A 9,253-nucleotide genomic window follows, 5' to 3' on the forward strand; every position below is an offset into this window, starting at 1 on the left:
TAGGATTTGAAATAGCTCAACTGGAATTCCATCACCTCCACTAGCTTTGTTTCTGGTAATGCTTCCTAAGTCCCAGTGACTTCACCTCCAGGATTTACTTTAAGTAACCTTAAATCTGGATACGCAGCTAAGGCCATTCTACAAATAAGGTCTCTGCCTTTAAGCAATGTTCATCTACCTACCCAACATCCAACTGATAGTATGATTTCACTGAGTCACCTGCATTCCTTTCCCTCCTTAATGATTTGCCTTCAAGAAAAGAAGTAATTGGCCAGCATGGTTATATTGATTAAATTAAGTATAACTTAATGATACTTTAGCAGGCAAGGAAAAAAACCCTATCTTTTCTGTCAGAAAGAACCTATCCATAACCTGGGTTCTTAGGGTCTTTTGCACCTTTAGCACACATTTTATATCCTAGATTATATTATTTAATGCAGATGCTCTGGATTGATTACTCTAAGTTTCCAAAGTGCAGCCCTAACTCTCATTGTTCCCTGAGATTTCTCCATTCATATCTGGATAGTTTTATAGTAACAAATTTTACTTTTGATGTGGCTTTATTTGAATGCCAATAACTTTGTACTCATCTCACACGCTAGTAAAGTAATGCTCAAAATTCTCCAAGCCAGGCTTCAGCAATATGTGAACCATGAACTTCCAGATATTCAAGCTGGTTTTAGAAAAGACATAGGAACCAGAGATCAAATTGCCAACATCCTCTGGATCATGAAAAAAGCAAGAGAGTTCCAGAAAAACATCTATTTCTGCTTTATTGACTATGCCAAAGCCTTTGACTGTGTGGATCACAATAAACTGTGGAAAATCCTTCAAGAGATGGGAATACCAGACCACCTGACCTGCCTCTTGAGAAACCTATATGCAGGTCAGGAAGCAACAGTTAGAACTAGACATGGAACAACAGACTGGTTCCAAATAGGAAAAGGAGTGTGTCAAGGCTGTATATTGTCACCCTGCTTATTTAACTTATATGCAGAGTACTTATCATGAGAAACGCTGGGCTGGATGAAGCACAAGCTGGAATCAAGATTGCCGGGAGAGATATCAATAACCTCAGATATGCAGATGACACCACCCTTATGGCAGAAAGTGAAGAATGAAAGAGCCTCTTGATGAAAGTGAAAAAGGAGAGTGAAAAAGTTGGCGTAAAGCTCAACATTCAGAAAACTAAGATCATGGCATCTGGTCCCATCACTTCATGGGAAATAGATGGGGAAACAGTGGAAACAGTGTAAGACTTTATTTTGGGGGGCTCCAAAATCACTGTAGATGGTGACTGCAGCCATGAAATTAAAAGACTCTTACTCCTTGGAAGGAAAGTTATGACCAACCTAGATAGCATATTGAAAAGCAGAGACATTACTTTGCCAACAAAGGTCTGCCTAGTCAAGGCTATGGTTTTTCCAGTGGTCATGTATGGATGTGAGAGTTGGACTGTGAAGAAGGCTGAGTGCCGAAGAATTGATGCTTTTGAACTGTGGTGTTGAAGAAGATTCTTGAGAGTGCCTTGGACTGCAAGGAGATCCAACCAATCCATCCTAAAGGAGATCAGTCCTGGGTGTTCATTGGTAAAACTGATGCTGAAGCTGAACCTCATGCAAAGAGTTGAGTCATTGGAAAGAACCCTGATGCTGGGAGGGACTGGGGGCAGGAGGAGAAGGGGACGACAGAGGATGAGATGGCTGGATGGCATCACCGACTTGATTGGACGTAAGTTTGAGTGAACTCTGGGAGTTAGTGATGGACAGGGAGGCCTGGCATGCTGCAATTCATGGGGTCACAAAGAGTTGGACACGACTGAGCGACTGAACTGAACTGAACTTTGTTGAGACAAGTCGATGTGAAGAGAAGGTAGGCAATCAGGTGAGATGAAATGCAGACACATTCTAGCCTGAGACCAAAGGCAGAAAGGACAATGTATGCACAAGACTTACTAGCACAGTGGCTTCGCCAAATATCCCCCAGTTCAGTTCTGTTGCTCAGTCATGTCCGACTCTTTGCGACCCTGTGAATCCCAGCACGCCAGGCCTCCCTGTCCATCACCAACTCCCAGAGTTCACCCAGACTCACGTCCATCGACTCAGTGATGCCATCCAGCCATCTCATCCTCTGTCGTCCCCTTCTCCTCCTGCCCCCAATCCCTCCCAGCATCAGAGTCTTTTCCAATGAGTCAACTCTTCGCATGAGATGGCCAAAGTACTGGAGTTTCAGCTTTAGCATCATTCCTTCCAAAGAAATCCCAGGGCTGATCTCCTTCAGAATGGACTGGGTGGATCTCCTTGCAGTCCAAGGGACTCTCAAGAGTCTTCTCCAATACCACAGTTCAAAAGCATCAATTCTTCGGCGCTCAGCCTTCTTCACAGTCCAACTCTCACATCCATATATGACCACAGGAAAAACAATAGCAATTCATGCAAATATACCTGTAACACACATTAAGAAGAGAGACAGAGATTGTTAACAGTTCCATAGAAGTTCACAGAATACAATCTCCTTATTTACTCTGCTGGGGGAACAACAGTGCCTAATGCCACTGAGTTCATAGGAGGCGAACAGATCTGAGTTCAGAGTTTCTAGAGCCCAGTGCATGTGAGAAAATCTACTTGTTTCCAAGAGAATGTGGTCTACACAACCCAGCATGGGAGCCTACCACAAGGTGAAAGTTTTACAATGAGAACAATCCCAAGACTTCTTAAACCATTTTCCAGAAATATGCAACAGAGTAAGACAGCCTTCCTGTGAAGTCACCAGCAGTTTAATACATGTGGCAACATATGCCCAGACAGTAGAATACTATAAAGCAGTGTTAGTAAAGTCTCCTCAAAACTGAAACTCCTTGAATTCAAAACACTTCTTGGCCATATATACCATGTGTCCAAAACAGCTACACACTATCTCTGTATATCCATTTACTTTTCTTCAACACTTGCTACTTAAAAAAGTTGGTGTGATATGAAACTTTTATTTAATATGTGCAATATTTAACATGGTGCCCAGAAGCCTTAGATTAGCAAAATTTTGTAATAATACATTGTTGGAAAGGGAAAAATAGGTAGCAAGGCAGGCCTAAATCTTGACCTGCAATAAGACTAAAATATTTCCAGTATATCCTGAAAGAACCTCAAATGATCTGATCCATACTTCTTCCCTGAGAAACACCCACTGTAAAGTCCTTTTCTATTTCTAGGGAAATTCTCCAAAGGAACAGTGAATGCTCTGGTCCTAGCTGCCACAAACATGTACATGGCCAAAGGTTGGACATGTCTGGTCTTTACTGTATAATTTCTCTTAAAGTTGAAGTTGTGCAGACTGCATGCTAAAGGAAAATGTAAGTCAAGGTAGTAGGCAATAAGTACAGCCTTGTGGTCCCCATACTTTCTGTCTACCTGCTTTGGAAAATGAACTGAAACTAGAGACCAAAGAAAACACAGGGCATTTCTCATACCTTCTGCCTCAACACACATCGTCTACTGTGAAATAGGGAACCTACACAACCTAAAAGCCTCATAAAGACACCCACTCAGAAGGTGGATATTAACAGAAACAGCAGGTATAGAAGGGAAAGACAACCTACTGAATGGGAGGAAATATTTGCTAATGACATGTCTAATAAAGGGTTAATACCCAAACAAATGAAAATACTAATTCAAAAGTATACATGCACCACAATGTTCATTGCAGAATTATTTACAATAACCAAGATATGGCGCAATCTAAGTATTGATCAACAGTTAAATGGATAAAGAAGGTGTGGTGTGTGTGTGTGTGTGTGTGTGTGTATATATATATATATATATCAGAGAAGTCAATGGCACTCCAGAGAAGTCAGTGGCACTCCACTCCACTCCACTCCAGTACTCTTACCTGGAAAATCCCATGGATGGAGGAGCCTGGTAGGCCGCAGTCCACGGGGTTGCTAAGAGTTGGACACAACTGAGCGACTTCACTTTCCTTTTTCCCTTTCATGCATTGGAGAAGGAAATGGCAACCCACTCCAGTGTTCTCGCCTAGAGAATCCCAGGGACGGGGGAGCCTGGTGGGCTGCCGTCTATGGGGTCGCACAGAGTCTGACACGACTGAAGCGACTTAGCAGCAGCAGCATATGTATATATTACTCAGCCATAAAAAAAGAATAAAAAGTTGTCATTTGCAGCAACATGGATGGGCATGGAAGGCATTGTGCTAAGTGAAATAAGTCAATCGGAGAAAAATAATTACTCTATGTTACCACTAATGTGTATAATTTTAAAAATACAATAAACTAGTGAATATAGCAACAACAAAAAAAAGCTTATTCATAGTTACAGAGAACAAACTAGTGGTTACCAGTGCAAGGGGGAGTGGCAATATAGGGGTGGGAATGTAGGAAGTGCACACTTCTAGGCCTAGGATTGGCTACAAGGATGTATTATTGGACAACATGAGAAATATAGCCAATATTTCAAAATAACTATAAATAAAACATAACCTGTAAAATTGTATAAAAATATTTTTTTAAAAGAAAAGCTTCCAGAAGCATATGCTTCATAAACATTTCCCTTTTTGAAGTTTATTTTCATAATCCTATCAGGAATTTCTGTTAAATAATTTTTGTTCATAACCCTATGACTCTTGTCTGGGTTTCAGTTTATAAATCTTCATCCATACCCAATGAGTTCATATTCCTCCTTGCTCTGAGAAGGCTCCTTTTCAAATTGGAACTTACAGTTTTAACTGTTCCAACCACTGTAATCCATACTAGAATGCACTCTGGGGGCTGTTCTACATGCTAATCCTTCTGTGAGCTTCTGACCTGAAACCTTTCCAACTCCTTTTCTGCCTGGAATCTCATTATTCTAGATTCACTCATGCCTCCCCCTTTTTGGAAGACTTTCTTGACCACCACCCACAATGGCTTGGAGAGCTGCCCTTCTTAACCTATTTCATCTGCTTCCTCTATCACATTCACTTCTGTTATAATCATTCTCTCCACATCTAGACTCTACATCTTCACAACAGTCATGTTGCACTATTTTCTTAAAATATAGCACAAAATACAAGTTAAATATATTGATAAATATAGGGTGGAAAGGAGTCAAAAAGGAGCCCCTTGGACAGCAAGGAGGTAAAACCAGTCAATCTTAAAGGATATCAACCCTGAATATTCATTGGAAGGATTGATGCTAAAGCTGAAGCTCTAATACTTTGGCCACCTGATGCAAAGAGCCGGCTCATTGGAAGAGACCCTGATGCTGGGAAAGACTGAGGGCAGGAGGAGAAGGAGGTGACAGAGGATGAGATGATTGGATGGCACCACTGACTCAATAGACATGAATCTGAACAAATTCCAGGAGACAGTGAAGGACAGGGAAGCCCGGTGTACTGTAGTCCATGGGGTCGCTTAACAACAGTAACAGCATAAAAGAGAGGGAGAAACAATGGAAGGGAGAAGGCCAAAAAATGCATTCAAATGTTACAGTTTCAGGTGAGTAATGGACACCAAAAGGAAGTTTCATATGGTTAATTTTCTTTGCTTCATCCTGTCTGTCTCTCCCTTTGGAAGGCAAATTCCATGAGAGTAAGAACTTTTGTCAGTTCACAGTAGTACCTCACAAGGTGTGAGGTAACATCTCATGTGGCTTAGAAAAGTGTCGAGAATAGGGTAGGTACTTAATGGAAAGCAAAGGCACTGGTAATAGAGTATTAGTATATGGAGTTCTGATATCAGCTCTGCTACTACATGGTAACGTCTGGACGTACCATAGAAAAACCTGAAGTTTTTTTTGAAGTTTATTTTTATAATCTTATCAGGAATTTCTGTTAAATAATTTTTGTTCATTTTGTTCAGTTGATAAAAAAATTTATCAACTGGCCTGTCAAACTTAGGGAATTTGTTCCAATATACTAAGCAATGGGTAAAAAATGTCTCTGAAAATATTCTGCATTCCAGGGTTTCAGAAGTTATGTTGAGAAATGTGGGACAATGTTTTGAAAAGTAACATAGAGGTAGGTACAAAAGCCACACGTGAAATGATCTGAAGAAAAAAAATTAAATGCATTAAAGTGATTACTGCAACTTTGCTTAAGAGAACCCAAACCTGGAAATAACCCAAATTTCTCACAATAATGTGGATTTGGGACTTCCCTGGTGGTCCAGTGGTTAAGACTCCGTCTTCTAAGGCAGGGGATGAGGGTTCAATCCCTGGTCAGGGAACTAAGAGCCCACATGCCATGGAGCAACTAGACCTGTGTGCTGAGACAACGTGCTGAGACAACTAGAGACAATGAAGACCCAGTGCAGCCAAAAATAAATAAAGACAATGGATTTAACAAAACGTTGGAGTATTTTGTAATCATTAAAACAAGAACTAAATAACAAATGAAAAGCATAATAAAACTAAGTAGAAATAATGGCACCCCACTCCAGTACTCTTGCCTGGAAAATCCCCTGGGCGGAGGAGCCTGGTAGGCTGCAGTCCATGGGGTCGCGAAGAGTTGGACACGACTCAGTGACTTCACTTTCACTTTTCACTTTCATGCATTGGAAAAGGAAATGGCAACCCACTCCAGTGTTCTTGCCTGGAGAATCCCAGGGATGGGGGAGCCTGGTTGGCTGCCGTCTACGGGGTTGCACAGAGTCGGACACGACTGAAGTGACTTAGCAGCAGCAGCAGCAGCAATCTTATTTAGACACAGTGAACTCAACTCTATAAAATGAACATGCATGTTAAGGATAAGAAAAAAAGTAAAATAACTGTGTATCAGAAGCATACTTATTGCAAACTTGGTGAAAGTGGCTTACTGCCTAGTGAAAATGGCTAACTGTGTCTGACTCTTTTGTGACCCATGGACTGTAGCCCACCAGGTTATTCTGTCCATGGAATTCTCCAGGCAAAAATGCTGGAATGGGTAGCTATTGCCTTCTCCAGAGGATCTTCCCAACCCAGGGATCAAACCCAGGTCTCCCGCATTGCAGGCAGATTCTTTACCATCTGAGCCAAAGGGGAGCCCAAGAAGACTGGAGTGGGTAGCCTATCCCTTCTCCAGGGGATCTTCTCAATCCAGGAATTGAACCAGGGTCTCCTGTGCTGCAGGTGGATTCTTTACCAACTGAGCTACCAAGAAACTAGCCTGGACTAAGGCTAATTTCAGCAGAAAAGTAGTTTATCATCTGGTTCCTAAAATCCCTCAAAGTACTGGAGAAACGAATGAAATGGAAGCTTGTAGGAACACTAGCAGTATCTGCCACAGGACTTGGTGTAGTGAGAAAACCCCCACAAAACCACAGCTGCTGCTGAGTGCTGTGTGTGTGTACTCAGCCACGTCTGACTCTTTGTGACCCTGTGGACTGTCTCCCGCCAGGCTCCTCTGTCCATGGGATTTTCCAGGCAAGAATACTGGAGTGGGTTGCCATTTCCTACTCCAGGGGATCTTTCCGACCCAGGGATTGAGCCCCAGTCTCTTGCATCCCCTGCATCAGCAGGCAGATTCTTTACAACTGCTCCACCTGGGAAGTTGCCCAGCGCTAAATAAATGCTAAGAATTTGATTAACACTAATAGTGAATACTACCCATAAAGTGTGCTTCAGTGTCAGAATTCCATCCTATTAATACAACCATTGCTCTTTTTGTAACCTGTATGCTTCTGCCACATATGCCAGCAAAATGAAGACAGTTTTCACACATGCTTATCTCCAGACTAAGGTCTTATGAAAATTGCTAAGATTACCAGAGCAAATTCACAAACCTGCCTCCTGGTTGCACAGGAAGCTAGAAACTATAGTCCTGTTTCAATGTTGGGAAACTATACACAGCATCCTATTTACTTCTAAAAATTAAAAATAAAATAGCTGACATTATAATCTAGATTTGCAAAGAGAGATTGAGATATGACTATTCTGTAAATTATAGACTGTTTCAGGTTTCCTATAGAGATAATCAAGTCATTGACAAGCAATGACATTTTTCTTTCTCCAACTACTTAATCATGTATTTCCTTTTCTTTTCTTAATGTTCACATGAGAAATCTAGTATAAGGTTGAAAACAAGTAGTGATAGCAGCATTCTCTAAATTATTCCTGATTTTAAGATAAATGCATTCAGTAATTCAAAAGTATGATATTTGTGGTAGGTCATTTGAAAAATGACCTTAATTTTTTCATGTTAAGAAAAGTTCGCATTTACTTGTCAGGATACCTTCTGGTGAAGGAAATTAGGAGGTACAAACTCTCAGTTATAAAATAGATAAGCCATAGGGATGTAATATACTGCATAAGGAATATGGTCAATAGTATTTGTACAGGGACACATGTTTACATGGGCTTCCCCGGAGGTAAAGAATCTGCTTGCAATGCAGGAGACCCAGGTTCGATCCCTGGGTCAGGAAGAGCCCCTGGAGGAGGGCTTGGCAACCCACTCCAGTAAGCCTGGCAAGCTGTATAGTCCATGGGGTTTCAAAGAGTCAGACATGACTGAAGCTGCTGAGCATGCATGCATGTGATTACATGATGGTCATTTCATAATGTATATAAATGTCAAATCACTATGTGATATACTTGAAACCAACATAATATTGCATGTCAATTATATTTCCATTTTTTTAAGTTCCCTTTTACTCTTTGCCAAGACTTTTAGTAACAAATGGATGTTGAATGCTACCAAATGCTATTTCTTCATTTAATTAGGTAAGTATATGTATTTTCTCTTTTAATTTCTCAATATGGTAAGCTACAATAATAGACTTCTTATCTTAAAATAGTTTTGCTTTCCAGGAAAAATTCCAGTTTTTCTAATGCGGTGTCTTGCCTTTAAAGAGAGTTGGATTCAGATTGCTGCTAATTTGATTATGATTTTTATATCATTTCATAAACAACATCTACATGATTCTTCCGTTGTCCTTAAAAACTTTTAATATCGAAGTTATAGTATGTTCATAGAATAAGTAGAATAATATTACCTCTTTTATATCTTCAGAAGGAGTTATCTAAGTTTGGAACTATTTATTCTTTACTGGTATGACATATAAGGGCTGGAACTTTCTTTTCCACCATCTTGCTGATGCCACTCCCCTAAATTATATATTTATACATTTGACATTTTATCTGTTTTCATATACATTATCATAATCATATTTATGACATCCTCCTTATATCTATGGGCTTCCCTGGTGGCTCAGAGGTTAAAGCTTATATCTATAGTTATAGCTTATACCTATAGTTACGGTCCCCCCCCTTTTTTTTTCTACCAATACAGT

Source organism: Bos javanicus, chromosome 5 (genome assembly GCF_032452875.1).
Source record: "Bos javanicus breed banteng chromosome 5, ARS-OSU_banteng_1.0, whole genome shotgun sequence".
Classification (NCBI taxonomy): domain Eukaryota; kingdom Metazoa; phylum Chordata; class Mammalia; order Artiodactyla; family Bovidae; genus Bos; species Bos javanicus.